This window comes from Anas platyrhynchos, chromosome 2, assembly GCF_047663525.1.
Source record: "Anas platyrhynchos isolate ZD024472 breed Pekin duck chromosome 2, IASCAAS_PekinDuck_T2T, whole genome shotgun sequence".
NCBI lineage: Eukaryota > Metazoa > Chordata > Aves > Anseriformes > Anatidae > Anas > Anas platyrhynchos.
In genome coordinates, this window is record NC_092588.1 from 31,475,392 (window position 1) to 31,491,825 (window position 16,434).

Here is a 16,434-nt window from a genome sequence, read left to right on the forward strand (position 1 = left end):
AAAGTGTTTTCATCATTAAAAATATGTATCTGTACATTTCTAATCACTCCAGTTATTCCTGGAAATATTTGGCAGGATCAAAAAAGAAATCACATTCAAGCAGTGACATCTTTTACTGAAATTATCTCAAGCTACCAAAAAATAAAAATAAAATAAAATACAATCTGTTAATTTATCAAAAATAGAGCCACTAATGGTAGATATACAACAGTCTGGACACATTTGACAGTAAAAAGTAGTTTTTTGCATTTTTCACAATGATCAGTTCTAATCCCCCAGGTATTTAATTCTTGCTTAAAAGAGACCTAGTGATTTTTGGTTTTGTTATTGTTTATTTTTTAGAACTGATTGGTACTTTATCTTTTATCATTCTCAGAACAGTTTCTTCAGAATTGCAATTTTCTCCCATAGTCAAGACGTTACTCACAGAAAGAAGAAAGTGAGGCTCTGAAAGTCAACATATCTTACATGCAAACCCAGTAAGTACAAGAGAAGGGGCATGCAAAGAAGAGCAGGTACTTGATTGACAATGATTAAGAGAGAAAACTGGTTTTGAAATTTGAAATGTGAGCAAGATTGCTCACAAGCAAATTTTCTTCTGCATTTCAGATCTAATTCTTGAAGCAGAAGAATTTTTACTTGAAGAAATTATTCTTCTTAAAGGTATGTTAACAGACAACAGTGTTATTACAGTCCCTGTTATTTTTTCTTTTAAAGGATGGATGGAAATTTTAATTCTATTACAGAAGTAAAAGCTCTCTTTTGGCATTTTATAAGCAGATGATATTCTGCTAGTGACTGTCATTTTAGTAATATGTTGGTCTAAATTCTGAATTCTATTATTTCACATCTACAGCAACTGAAAGTATATTTTTTTATAAACAGCAAACTTCACCTCATAAAAATTCATTACATAAGGGCATAAACAAGTACTTTTCCTTCCAGTCATTGGCAGTAAGTGATTCATCAGTTTTCCACAGAAAACCAATTTCATTGCAGATGTTCTGTAATTTCCAGACTCCCTGAATTGTAGAATCATATCATTCAATCCTAGTGCAAGGAATGCAGGATATTTTTTTATTTGTTTATTTTTTTAAAGAAAGAAAAGAAGAGAAGGGGAAAAAAAGGCTGTGCTTAGTCTTTTTAATAGGATTGAATATCATTTGCTGTCTCATCAGTTTTGTGAAATAACCATAAAGTAATCAGCTTGCCATTCTTTCCATTGCTATACAGGCTATCAACTTACCTACTATGCTTATTCCGTAGCAAGTAAGTGAGTAGCTTGCAGGAGAGAAAAATCTTTCTTTGAGGTTAAAAAAAATGTACCTGTCTTACAAAGCTGTCTTTCTTTCCTCCCTCCCTACTTCTGTCCTTTCCTCCTTCACTTCTTTCTTAAACCTCTAGTCTAGGAGTCTAGTAATGTATTAAATAAAGCAATAGAATACTTCAAAAGACAGAATTAATTAACTACTGGTTCAATTCTGGTTTATCTCAGAAAAAAAGGATGACCCTGAAAACTACTCTTTGCAAAATCATGCCATTCAGTGTAGAATCATAGAATCATGAACACCCTCAGTTGGAAGGGACTTACAAGGATCACTGAGTCCAACTCGCTCTGTACTGGACCACCCCAAAACCAAACCATGTGTCTGAGTGCATTATCCAAACACTTCTTGAACTCCATCAGGCTCAGTGCTGTGGCCACTGCCCTAGGCAGCCTGTTCCAGTGCCCAAGCACCCTCTTGGTGTAGAACATTTTCCCAACACCCAGCCTGACCCTCGCTCCTCTGTCCAAGTTCCATGCCATTCCCTCAGGTCCTGTCGCTGTCCCCAGAGAGCAGAGCTCAGCACCTGCCCCTCCACTCCCCTTGTGAAGGAGCTGCAGGCCGCCGTGAGGCCTCCCCTCAGCCTGCTCTGCTCTGGGCTGAACAAACCAAGGGAACTTAGCTGCTCCTTATACGTCTTGCCCTCTAGACCTTTCACCATCTTCATAGCCCTCCTTTGGGGACACTGTAATAGTTTTATGTCCTTCTTATGTATTTGGCCACTGTGGTACCCAAAATCACACACAGTACTCAAGGTGAGGCTGCACCAACACAGAATTTAATTCTATTCTGTGTGGCATACAGGATCCAGCCTACTGTGTTTCCATAACATTAAATTATGTTGACACCAAATTCAGTTCTGATAGCTGGAGGAGAGTAAGGAGATAAAGGAAAGAATATGTTCAGGTGAAAATGAAAATGGGGTGGGAAAGTCTGAAACAGAGAAACCAGGCAGGCAGACAGTAGGAAGTAAAAATAATTATTTTCCAGTAAGGAGAATGAATTTCACCATTAAGTCCAATAAAGGGTATATTCAGGGCGTTGTTCAACCTGATCTTGAACACCTCCAGGTCTGGAGTATCTATAACTTCTCTGGGCAACCTGTTCCAGTGCCTCGCCACCCTCTGAGTGAAGAACTTCCTCCTAATTTCCAATCTAAATCTCCCCTTTTAGTTTAAACCATTCTCCCTTGTTCTGTCATTGCCTGAGCAAAAAGCTGCAATAAGCTCACCCTGGAGTCTTTTCTTCTTCAGGATGAACATCCCCACCTCTCTCACCCTTTCTTTATAGAAGAGGTGTTCCAGCCTTCTGATCAACTTCATAGCCCTCCACTGGACCTGCTGTAAGAGATCCACATTGTTCTTGTGCTGGGTGTCCCACACCTGGATGAAACACTCCAAGTGGAGCCTCACAAGGGCAGAGTATAGGGGGACAATCATCTCCCTCAGCCTGCTGACCATGCCTCTATTGATGCAGCCCAGGATGCAGTTGACCTTCTGGGTTGCACGCATGCATTGCTGGCTCATGTCAAGCTTTTTGTCTACCAGACGCCTAAAGTTCTTCTCTGCAGGCCTTCATTCAACAAGTTCTCCATCCAGTCTATACTCATATATGGGATTGCACTGACCCAGGTGCAGCACCTTGCACTTCGACTTGTTGAGCCTCATTAGGTTCACGTGGGCCCACTTTTCAAGCTTGTCCAGATCACCTTGGATGACATCCCTTCCTTTGTTGTATCGACTGCACCACTCAAGTTGGTGTCATCTGCAAACTTGCTGAGGGTGCACTCACTCCTATTGCCTATGTCACTGATAAAGATTATCAATTATTAAACAGTACCTGTCCCAGGACAGACCTCTGAGGGACTCCACTGGTCACTGGCCTCCACCCGGACACAGAGCCATTGACCACCACTTGTTCTGGTGGTCTTGATATGTCTTTCAAAGCTCTTTAGTTTTATATGGAATCAGGTCCTTACCAAAGGAAAGAGAAACAAACAAACAACAACAACAGATATAAATTAATTGTCTGTCTTCATCAGTGAAAGCTATTATTACTTTAAATGTGGTACTACAGAATTATGTAAGCCTTCACAGCTATTTCCCATTTTGTTTTCTCCATAGCTACTATTCTTAACACAGCATGAAAGAACACTTCGCCAAACATTGTAAATCACAGAACTAATTACAGAGCAAGATCCAATCTTGTATCAGTATTCACAAAAATAATATATAATTTGATATTGAAAATATTGGTGAAAGTCCTAAGAGAGAAATCTAATTTTCAAAAGACTGAGAAAACAGCAAAATACTGATCCAGCTGAGTTTTGTTGACCTGAGCAGATTTAGGATTTCAGCAGATAGAACAGTTACACTATGTCTATGCTAGCAAACTGAACCTATCAGGACCTTGCATTTTCTGTTGCTGTGGCCAGGTGGCACAGCACAGTCACCATCTATGCTGGTTAATTCACCATTTTTCCCCATTATAACTTTACACATATAAATAGAAACAACCACAGACCTTTCTTTTTTAAGTCATTTCAAATATATTAGGTAAGGTATACACTTCACATGTATTGTAACTATGCTCACAGGTTTTGCACTGTAACTGGTCTCAATAATAGAGAAAAGTAGACAGATGATACATGCTGCCTTCTTATACTAACCCCCATAGAAATGGACTTAGAACTTAGGGTGTCAGAAAGGGAACATCAGCTTCAACTTTGGCGTCTCTGATCCTGCAAAAGAAACTGAAAATATGCTCTGCTTTCTTATTGCTTCTCCTGTTCACCTTTTTTCCAAGGCAGAATCCCTGTGTGGTTTCCCTGTGACTGTATGAATAAGCAGAAGAGTTGTCCATGTTTCCAAGATAAAATCCATACGACTTGCTAAGAACAATGCTACAGAAATCATCTGCCCATCCCTATCCAACCTGAAACCCTGCTTAGTACAGGAACATAAGTTCTGGCCTGCTCAATACCTAGACTGATCTTAAGTGTGACCAGCTCCTACGTTCTTTCTTTCCAACCTTATTTCTGGCTCCAAACCACACAGAACCAAGACATTGACTATCTGTTGAAATGTGGCATACCTTCTAGAGGACAGTGCACTTGAGCTACCTGTATTTGTCCTTTTCAGGCTATAACAATAAAAGTTTGAGTACATACTAAAGGTCTAATCATAGTCTCTTACTCCTTCAGAAAGCTCAAAAATTTGTCCTGTATGCCTATGTAAAACTATACGTGGGTGAGGAGGGAGCAGAAATAGGCACAGTACTCCAGGTGCTCTCACCAGTGATAAGGATCACCTCCCTTGGCCTTTTGGTGATACTTTGCCTAATGCAGACAATAATAATTTTAGTCTTCTTAGCAGCAAGGACACTTTGCTGATTCATGTTCAACTTCATGTCCTCCAGAACTCGTAGAATTCCTAGAACTTTCTGTAGAACTGCTTTCCATCTAGGTAGTTGGCAACATGTATTGGTGCCTGGGGTTGTTCTCCCTGAGTTGCAGGACTTTGCACTTACCCTTTCCAAACTTCATGATGTTCCTGCCAGTCCACCTGTCCAACCTATCAAGATTCCTTTGGATGGCTGTGCAGCCCTCTGATGAGTCTGTTTTTTGTCATCTGTGCATTTACTGAAGGTACACTCTACCTCATTGTCCAGATCATTAATGAAGATGTTAAACAGGATGGGACCCAGTATTGAACCTTGGGGTACTCTGCTAATTATTGACCTCCAACTAGACCTTGTGCCACTGACCACCACACTCTGGGCCTGGCTGTTCAGCCAGTTTTTAATCAACCTCACTGTCTGCTCATCCAGACCATATTTCAAGAACTTCTAAAGGGAGATCTTAGGACCTTATGAAGGACAGTGCCAAAGGCCTTACTGAAGTCCAGGAAGACAACATCCAGTGTTCCCCCATCATTCTTCATGTGCCTGGAAGTGTTTTCCAGGATTAGCTGTTCCATCACTTCCCAGGGATCAAGGTGAGCCTGACCAGCCTGTAGTTCCCTGGGTCCTCCTTCTTGTCCTTGAATATAGGAGTGACAGTTGCTTTCCTCCATTCTTCAGGCACTTCGCTCAGTTGCCACAATCAAGCAAAGATATAGAGTGGCCTCACAATCACATCTGCTAGCTCTGTCAGTACTCGTGTTTCTGTCCCATCTGAGCCCACAGACTTGTGAAAGTCTAGTTTGCTTAAGTAATCCTTAACATGATCCTCTTCCACCAAGGGAACATCTTAATTCCTCTAGCCTTCCAGTCTGGTCTCTGGGGCCTGGGGATTCCTGAGGGCCAGTCTTGCTGGTAAAGACCAAGGCAATTCAGTACTTCTTTTAAAGCCCTTCTGCCTAAATGCCTTTGGCATCCCTGGCCAGATTCAATTCCGTTTGGGCTTTAGCTTTCTTGATCTCTGATACTTGGACAATGTCTCTGTATTCCTCTCAGCTTAGCTCACTTCCAGATTGATAGCTTAGATATATATAGAAAGGATGAACATTGATGTTGGCATTAAGTCTGCATTCCTTGTGTATACATTGAGATAAAGCAATGAAGTAAGTGCCAACCAAAACAAAGAGAACTGGTCAGTCTTAAATTAGTGTGGTAAAGACTGAGAAATTGCACACTGTCAGTAATGAGGAATGGATTTCTTCTTATGAATGTATATATATACATGTGTACCTACATGTAAGGTGGTTTATTAACTGTAGTTTTTAGGATCTACTGTTGTAACATCATAAACTTTCCTGTTCATCTGAAAGCAGTGCAGCAGTCTTCCAGGGTGCCAGACATTGTAAGATCAAACACCTAAGGAGAAGAATTTACACAGTTTTCTAAGAATGAGCTGTGGCAGGACATAAAAATATGGTTCAGGAGAAAGAAGCAATAGACAAATGTACAGAAATAAAAAGAAGAGGAAGTAATTTGAGACAAAAGCTTAAGGATGACTTGAAAAAAGGGAAGGCACTTGGCAACTGGGGACAAGAGTTACCTCATGCAGCCTGTTGGAGTTGAGGAAAGCAGCACATAAAATGAAGTAAGTTGATTCTTACTGAGGTATTGAAAACTCCTATTGAATTAAGTTTTTCCTTTAAGATGCCTTGCTGGAGCTTTCTGTCTGAAAAACAATCAGCCTGCTAACTGCAGACTCCAACTGAATATGTGGGAAGAGATTTTTCTTTCTGTGGTATAGCTTGCACTGACATGTAGAATGAAGGCTTAATGCTATACTTTATCATTAGTCCAATGAAATTGCAGATATCAACTCTTTTAATAAATTAAAGTTATACCACATGGAGAAAAGGATTAAACCACATACAGAATTAAGACTATCTTCATTCTTTTCTGGTTTCAGATCCATTGAAATTAAAAGGACTAGTTTCAGAAAGTTGCTAGGAGACCATAATCACATGTGTCAGAATAATACATTTTTATTTAAAATAGGAAATGTTGATTAATGAACATACTTAACAGATAATGAGTAAAGGTATTGAAAGCATCTATGTTCTATCAAAGTTGAGGTGAAACATTTAATTTATACGTTGAAAAGCCAATGTGAATTGAAAGTTTTCAAGGTAAAGCAAACTAACACATGCAGGACACAATGAAGGACTCAAGGACACAATGGTTTCATAAGTACTTGATTAGAAACCCCTAGATAGAGTACTGAGAAGCACAAGAAAATGTTTCCAGTTTGCAAGGCCAATAAGACTAAAAACAAAGAATGAGAAAGGTTTAGATATAGGAGTCTCATGTAAGCATTTTGTTGAAAGTAAGATGAGTCAATTACATTTTAGACAATGAATGGATTTAAAGGTAAGATACTGGAGAAGATGATGTATACGCAGCATAATCAAATTAGAGAAGACTAAGCAATAATTGACGGTATGAAAACTTCATCCTAAATGTAAAAAAAATAACATATTGAACCCTGAACAGAAGGCTCCTAAGATTTCTTAAACCAAATCCAACAATTGTATCTATAGCTCTGTTGATTTAATTTATGCTATGACAATTTAAACAGGTATTTTACACTGAAAATTCTAGCATGATACTTTGCATGTAAGATTTATGATCCTTATGTTCTTGGAATCTGAAGTCCAACAATGTTCTGTGCTCTAAAACCACAAGGTATTTACTCCCTTTCTTGCTTTTACATGTAAGAGATGATATATAATAGAAAACACTGTGGTTACCACCTCAGACTCATGTGCACAGTCTGGATTGTGTTCTTAGTGATTCACATTAGAGTCTTGATAAGGAAACAAGTTAAACACGACCCATACAAACCAAGCAAAAATAATTTTAGTGCTACAAACATTTATTTATTTTTTTCAAACAAGCTAACACCTGAGAAGACAGGAAATGAGATACTGGTCCAATGTCTGGCTTCTGACCATTCCTCAGACTGGTTAAAAGCTTATCATAGATACAGATCTTGAAAAGTTTATTAGGGAAAAACATATTTACTAACAGAATGGGAATCACAAAACCCTCTTGAAATAATGGTACTTTGAATTAAGCTGACAATTTCAGTGTGGGATCATCATCATAAAAGCAACAAGATAATATATTTCTTTTGTGATTTTGCTTGGTAAATAGTAAAGCCAGACATTTCTTTGTACCAAGCCATAATTAGTTAATTCTAACTTAAATATTTCTAATAAAATATTATATTCATAAGTTTAACTCTAAGTGAAGCAAAAATTGTTTCTAATTAAAAAAAAAAAAAAGAAGTATTTTCATACAATGAGAAAATGGTCATGCTTAAAGCAACTATAATGCAGGAATAATACATTGCTGGAATAATGACAGCTACTTACACAGGCAGTGCATAACTTGTAATAGTGTTTCACTTAAAAGTAAAATAGATTATTGTTATTTTAGTAGTTGGCATGTATTTGAAAAAGCAAATTGTAAAACTGATAGTTTTCCACTATATAGTAAAATAATAAAATTTTAAAAATAATTTTTAAAAGTTTTGGTAACTAGTAACTGAGAACAAGTTAGAAGCAAGTGTGTTTTTTGTGTAAGGAAAAGACACAGCCCAAACTCAGAAAAAGTTTGTATTTCCAAAGTTTACTTTTAGTTCCTGCTGAGAGAATTTCCATTAACAGTTCCTTGTTACTTTTGGTCTGAAGAAACCTTTCCTGGTAAATTGGAAAGTACTGGCACTACAGATAATAAAAAATAAAACAAAAATAAAAATGAATAAGCAAAAATAATACTGTTTATTATTACTTGATATAAATTACAGACTTAGATGAAATATATTTGTTTGAACATTGATAGCATTATTATTTAGTCAACTTTATATGACATGATATAATTCTGGAATTTATTTTTTTATTTACATTCTAATTTAATTTAACAGCATGTCTTGAATCATTATATTAGTTAACAAATTCTAATTCACCAGAAGTGCAACATGAGTAATCACCCAAGAATTAGCAAAATTAATTTATTTATTTTGTGTAAATAAAAAAAAGGTATTGCACTGTGTAAATAAGTGTACTCTTTTTCTTTTTATGCCTTCAATGAATTACTTGTTGAATCATAAAACAGAATTTGCTGTTCTTAGGAATCTTCAGAAAGCTAAATTTCATAGCCATTATATGGGAAAAGCAAACCAACCAAAAACAAACAACAACAACAAAAACTTAATTTATGAATGTTTGAATATTTCAAATATATATTAAAGATGTTCAATGTATACCAAAGATAAATTTTGGAGTATACATACAAAGACAGTTTGGCTTTAAGATTTGGTAGGTGAGTACAGAGATTTGTTGTTGTGCAGTTCTTCCTCCACACAATGAATTTACTCTGAGTTTTTATTTCCATTTGCATCAAAATAACCACAGATGCATTCTCACTGAACAGTTAAGAGCTGCATTTCCTTCATTTCAGCTGAGCAGTAAGACAGTATAATAAAGTAAATGTGGCTTTGTCTATTATTTCCCTCTCACCTTCAAAGCTGTTGATAGTGTTCAACAGTTATCTTGAACAGAGTTTAATTTTATCCTCCAAACACTACATGAATTTCACACATAAAACAGGTGTATAAATTTATGCTTGTGAGACAGAAAGTGTGGAACAAGGAATATCTACATGGTCTTACACAGTATGCAGTACTATCAGTAATTTTACACAGATCACCACAACAAGAGTGGAGTTATAAAGGTATACAGACCAGTTCTAAGTCCTGTCTAAATATTTGCTGTGATACTGCTACTTGTAGTTATATAACTACCTAATCAGAACAGAAGAGAAAATGAAACAGAAGGAATATAAGAAGGATTGTCAATTCAGACTACAATTTTTGCTTAGTGACGGTATTCTGTCAGTTTCCCTAGAACTGATTTCAGCTGATGGGCTAGAAGTGAAAGTGCAGCATCAAAGCAGAGGCAGGATTACCTCTATTAATCAAAACCTTTAGACAAAATTTACAGATTTGCAAATTTATTCAGAACTATTGTTTGCTTTGTCCATCTGTACCATCAGAACAGCCAGAACTACTAACCCAATAGCTCATCTAAACTGTTCCTGAAGAAAACTGCAGTAATTGAGCAATTATTTTTTTTTTGTTCAAATGTCCTAAATGTTCTTTAAGGATCTGGGCTGGCAATTCAAGGAAGTTGATCAGGACTGGAAAACAGAGGGACTGGTATATTCAATCTCCAATTTTATGCAGTTGACAATGTTCTTGAAAAAATGGATTTTGAAATTACTTTCATGAAACATTTTATCTATATTTTTGTTTTCCCAATACAACAGAACTTTCAAAACTGAAAGTAGACAAATGCAGGTATTAGGTAAGCTTCTAGACATTGCACAAAAGTTCTGTAAAGTTGTGTAAAGCTTCTGGAAAAGTGTGGACAATATAAAAGATTCACATATAAGTAGAAGAAAAATCAAACTTTACATTCAACTATTTTGCTTGATCTTACCACTGTCTGCTACTTTCTCATGAACATTTAATTTATGGTCAAAATCATATGTAGCACATATTAAAAAGTTTTCTATCTTCAAAATTATTTTTTCCTCTTTCTTAAACAATTTATCCAATGAAATAGTATTACTGAAAAGAGATTTCATAATTTAGGAAAAGGGGAATAAAGTTTTGTTCTCTCTGGCTTTTACTTCATTATTCTCAAAAAAAAAAAAAAAAAAAAAAAAAAAAAAAAAAAAACAGAGATACATGACAGGATCTTTGCAAAATCTCATTCCAAAAAAAAAAAAAAAAAAAAAAAAAATTGTATACAGAGCACTTTCCAGGCTTTCCTAAAAAAAATGATATAATGATAAATGATGGTAAACATGGTTTAAACTTTAAGATAAAATGCATTTTGAAAACTTGCTGCCTGCCATCATCCTTCTCACTTGTCTCCCCTCTTCTGTTTCCCAACCATATTAAGATGGAGAGGAGTGCTCAGGTTTTATTCCAATAAAATTTGTTTTGAGTTTACAAGAGGATTTGGGAAGTAACACTGAATCTCACAATGTCATTACAAGCTACAGCTAAATGCCCACCATAGTGCTTCAGTTGTAACAGCTACATTGTCTCAAGCTATCAGATAGGAGATGATGTGTTCTTCAGCACTAGAGGAAAAACATCTCTGTTCCTTCTTTCTCTGCCTGAAACTCAGTATTTAAGACCGAAACAATAAGACTGGATTATTTACTAATCCCAAATAAATTCTTCAAGACTTTAAGTGACATCGTTTCATGTTCTACCAATATTTAGGAAAGAAAACCAATGAAACTTAAACATTCATTAAATTTCTAAACAAATTGCAAAGCAACAGTGAAGAGAGAGGAACAATAAACCTCAGTTTGTATCTATCTGTATTACAAATAAGTGTTTTACACTAAAACAAAACAAAACAAAACCAAACAAAAAAATTTTGAAGGACTTCAAAAGTGACCAAATTTGAGTGACCAAAATGCACACTTTTAAAGAAAATATTTATACATGTCATATCTAACAAAATATGCAATTGAGAGAGTATTTTTTTATTGTTTTGTTTTATCTTTTTATTTATATATGTATATAAATGTATTATGTATTTTTATGTTGGAGAACTAAAAGACTTTCTAAAAGAGTCAAAAACTGTCAAAAGTGAAGATTCTGGGAAGTCCTTTACAGTGGGGGACCCAAAGCAAGATGCATGGAATCTATGGTCACTTTTGAAAATTTTTGCAATCTCATTTAAAATTTTTAATCTAATTTCCTGTGCTTATTTACAGAATAGTGCAAGCTAACCCCATATTTGAACTGCAGACATCCTGTGAGTTTATGTTACCAGTTATAAAAACGTATGCTGCCCCAATTTCACAAGTCCTTAATTGCTCATCTCCTCCCACAGAAACCATTAGCATGTGATACATGATATGTATTTCTTAAAATATAACATGGAATGCAATGTGTCAGACTATTCAGAAACGATGCATATTTTGGTGACTCAGAACAATGCACAGCAGTATAAGAAGATTAATAAAATTAAGAGTTCATATTCATTCTCAGTTCCAGTTGGTCTTATTTAAATTCTGGGCTGTCCTAAGGTTAAAAATAAGCCTTTCTAGTTTTAAGCTTTTAAATTGTAGCTTTAATCCTTTGTCTCATTTAAATTTGATAGACTGTATTCAAAGCAGATGGACTATAAATATTCATGAATCTTATATTTATTTATATAGAGAAATGCTACCCTTTGCTAACCAAAGAGGTCAGCAAAATGCAATTTCATAACTTTCCAGTGATTATTGAAATGTTTTCCACATGATGACAAAAAATGTTGCTTAAGATTTATTTTAATATTTGAACTCAGTATTTCCTCAGAGAAAAGTACTGATAGGACATATTTGTAAGGAGTCCCTCAGACTGGGATTTGTATTCCATTTGATGCAGAAAACAAATGTGTTGCATATATTTAAGGAAGGGAGAAATATGATCTGAACAATTAAAAACATCATAATCTTACCTCATTAAGATTTTAGAACAACTATATAAATTAGAAGTGAAATAAAACTGTAGGTATGTTCAGCAAAAACAGATTGTGCCAGGGTAATGCTGTACATTTCTTGGCTAAAGTAACAGGTTTTCCAGACAAAGAAAATGAATTAGCTAAAATATATCTGGACATAAGGTTTATAACAAAATAATTCCCATAGCAATTTTTTTAGGTTAGTGAAGATAGAGATTAGTACAATTATTACAGTATAGGTAGGTATAACTGCTAAGGTAACATATTAGTATGAAATACAATATTGTTTACAATGATAATGAGTTAAGATATATTGTTACACAGAAGAGGTTCAGACTATCAGAAGGAGCAAAATGGAAAATGAAACAGGAGTAGAAGAGATGGGATGACATACAACAATAGGAAGCGTGAAGTTTAGTACAAGTGAAGTATAGTGACACTTCAGTGGTTATAGACTGGAAATATTAAAAAAGAAAAAAAATAGTACTGTTAACTAGTCACATCAAATTTGTGAACCAGTGATCTGAAGAGGCTATCAAAATAACAGATGTGATCTCAGGATGTGGCAATTAAAGTATTTGGAGAATTGACAGGAAAACAATAATACCATTGTGGAAGGCTTAGTGAGATCTCACCTGAAGTTTCTGCTAGCTGTTTACCAGAAAGATGTAGAGAAGCATAAAGGACCTTACATATCTGTCTACAGAAGACAAAGGGTATGCTTGACTGCACCTATTATGTGCAAATCTCTCACTTTCCTCAGCCCGAGTACTGTGCTTAAAATTCTGATAAATTAGCAAAGTACTTCATTTGAGATGATCCAGCATGACTCTGGCATAAGTTTGTTCTTTTTAAATACCTTACCTAAACAAAATAATTTAGAATGTGTAGGAAGAAAAAGTGGCACTCACAAAGTGTCTTAATCCAAGGAATGTTTCAGAACACATAAAATGAAGCTAATATTCCAAGCTGACTGGAGTTGATGAATTTGTCCTGTCTGTGTAGTGCCTTCTTTTTGTAGTATTCAGACACTAGTACATATAATGTAAATGCTTAGAATTTAGGAGAATTGAAAACTATGGTTCTCAGTGGTAGTTTCCAGTATATTCTGCAGCCTAGTCGTTTGGAAAATGCAGGGACCAGAGATAGAGACATAGTCAGAATTTTTAGAGGATAAAATGTGGCAAGTTGTTTAATCATCACACTCATTTATAGTAAAACCTGATTCACAGACGCACTGAATGAAAACTAAGTTGTTAGAGGAAAGGATTTCCTTCCTTCCAGAAGAAGAAAAATGAGTTGGTCTATCATTGTAACTTACATCAGAGTGGAAAATGTAAAGCTGCAGGTAGAAGGTAGAGCCACCTACATTCAGATCAACCATAGCAAACTATATCCTCATTTTCCTAAGAACATCTCAACAAAGTATCTGAATGATGCTCAGCCAGCATTTTGAATTTGATGGTGAATAACATAAACATATTTTGTATATTTACACAAAATTGTTTAGATAAAATAATATGCAGGAATATTTAGAAAATAATTTATGTTTTGGACTTCATCAGTGGAATTTCAATTTAACACAATCTAATGAGTGTTAACAGTCCCAACAAATATCTGAGATCACTAGCATAAAATGTTTTATTTTAGAGCATGTTTTTATCTGGAAATATATCAAAAGCAAATAATCCCGAGGCCAAAAGTTTTTATACTGTGGAGAATTTTCTCCCATGAATCCATGAGAGACTTACCTTGACAGCTCCTATTAACACAAGAGGGAGTCGCAAACCAATCCCCTATGCATTATTTGAAGAATTTATCTCAAAGCATGGCCCAAAGCAAATTTTTATGATAGCTTGGTACCCTTGGGAACAGGGATTTATAATGGCAACAACCGAAAAAGACCCTAATCTATAGTTTAGTGATGGGAATGAAAGTACTGTTATACATTTTTAGTTATTATGCTGCTGAACTTGAACTCCAAATTGTTTCCTTCTTGAAGAAATATTTGAAGTAGTTTTATAGAAATAACTATTATAATGCTTTAAAGTTTCTAAAGTATTTTAATACTATCTCAGATTTCAACCTTTATTTCCATTCCTCAGTCATATGGCACATCTTGCCTTATTGTAATGTAACATCTTGCCTTATTAACAGGTTATATAAAACCCTTGAAAACCACCATGTAAAGCAACAAACACTCTTGTATATATACCTATAAAATCATGTTTTCCTAATATCTATACAGTTAATCTATTACTGGCAATTTTTGCTGTGATAAAGAATCTGACTTGTTCTTTGAGTAATCATCTATGTTTTAAAAACTTCCAAAAGGAAATAAGAAAAAGACTCTTAAGCTAAATGGCATGAGTAATGCTCTGCAAATTATCTTGTCAATGCAGCACAACATTTAAAAAACAAGGATGATAAAAGCATCTAAATTAGAACTCTACATATGGATTTTTAGAATCTTTTGACATGGTAAATGTTGCAGTTTTGTAATTTTAGAATTTCTGCTACATTTTTAAAAATAGTAACAAAACGTTATCTCGTAATGGGAAGTTCATACTCATATTAGGTTTTTCATGGTTATGTTTTTAGATCTTCCGAAGAGAAAAAGGTGTTTTCTTAAAATAAATAATGGCAAAATATTTTGTTTTCCAAGTGGGTGTTTCTATTTACAAAGACAGGTTTTGCAGAACCTTGAAAAATGGACAGATTTTGATCTCATGTAATTCTCCTTGATCTCATGTATAATAAGTTTATAATATAGTTTATAGCTTGAAAAATTACTTTGAAATTGTTTTTGGTCAAAAACACATAATCAGTGAATGGCTGAGGTTTGAAGGGACCTCTGGAGTTCCAAGCCCTCTGCTCAAGATGTTTCACCCACAGAAGGTTGCCCAGGACCACGTCCAGACAGCTTCTGAATGGAAGTAAAGACAGTTTCCCAAGGAGGGACACTCCACAACCTCTCTGGGCAACCTGTTCCAGTGCTTGGTCACACTTACTGTAAAGAAGCGTTTCCTGATATTCAGAGAGAACAGCCTTTATTTCAGTTTGTGGCCATTGCCTCTTGTCATGGTACTGGACACCTCTGGAAAAGGTCTGGCTCCATCCTTTTTGCATTCCCTCTAGTGGAGTAGAGACACTGATAAGTAGTAGGTAGAGACACTGTTAAGATGCTTTCTTAGCCTCCTCTTCTCCGGCTGAAGAGCTGTCTCAGCATTTCCTCATATGAGAGATGCTCCAGTTTCTTCATGGATCTACATTGTATTCTCTCCAGTATGTACATGTCTCTCTTATACTGGGGGCCCCACAACTGGACAACTCCAGGTGGGCTCACCTAAGTAGAGTGAAGGATGTAGGCTAAGTAGAAAGGAAGGATGATTCTAGGAATTCTCTCTGAGCAGCAAAGAGAAACAAAGGTAGAGATATAGAGTGATGGCAGAGGTGCAGAGGGTTGGCAGGAGCTGTCCTGAAGCAAGCTGGCTATAAAATGCCATTTTCTGCACACAAGACAGATTTATATGCAATAAATTTTCCACACACTCACTGTGAAGGCAATATGATGGTTAAAGGATGAGCAGTGGAAAAGTATCTGCCCATACTTACTAGAAATTATATAAGTAATTTCCAGGAAACAGGAAATAGGTTGCAGAAATTAAGAATCTATAAAATTATTTTAAAATGATTATCTACAACAACAGGTAATGTTATCCACAAAGACAGTGGGAAAAGACTTAACAGAGAAAGATATAGTGGAAAGACTAAATTATTTAGCAGTCAACCCATTAACTGTTGTCACTTCATATGTATTTACACATATGCATATATAACTCTAAAATGCACTATTATTGTTGATTATCTCTATGTGAAGTGTAGAGTATGGTAGAAAACTTTATATCATCAGCTATTGGGGGATGAGGAACTAAAAGTTGAGATAAGAAGAGTTGCATGAGTGAAATTTGTACAGCACTCAGACGGAAGTTTTGTTGCAAATAACTTCCTCTCTGAACAAATCCTAGTAGAACTTAGGTTTATTATTATTGTTATTTATTACTATTATTATTATTTATTATTAACAATAATAAATAATATTATATTATATTATATTT

The 16,434-nt window shown here is 35.4% G+C and overlaps 1 protein-coding gene across 1 annotated transcript in view; it reads left to right on the plus strand.

The window, feature by feature from the left end:
• PEX2 (peroxisomal biogenesis factor 2) overlaps nt 1–16,434 on the plus strand; it is a 56,113-nt gene that overhangs the window by 28,596 nt on the left and 11,083 nt on the right. Inside the window, exons 3-4 of the transcript XR_003495731.3 lie at nt 377–479; nt 610–663. The gene's annotated coding sequence lies outside the window, so the exon portion shown is untranslated. The remainder of the gene's footprint in view (nt 1–376; nt 480–609; nt 664–16,434) is intronic.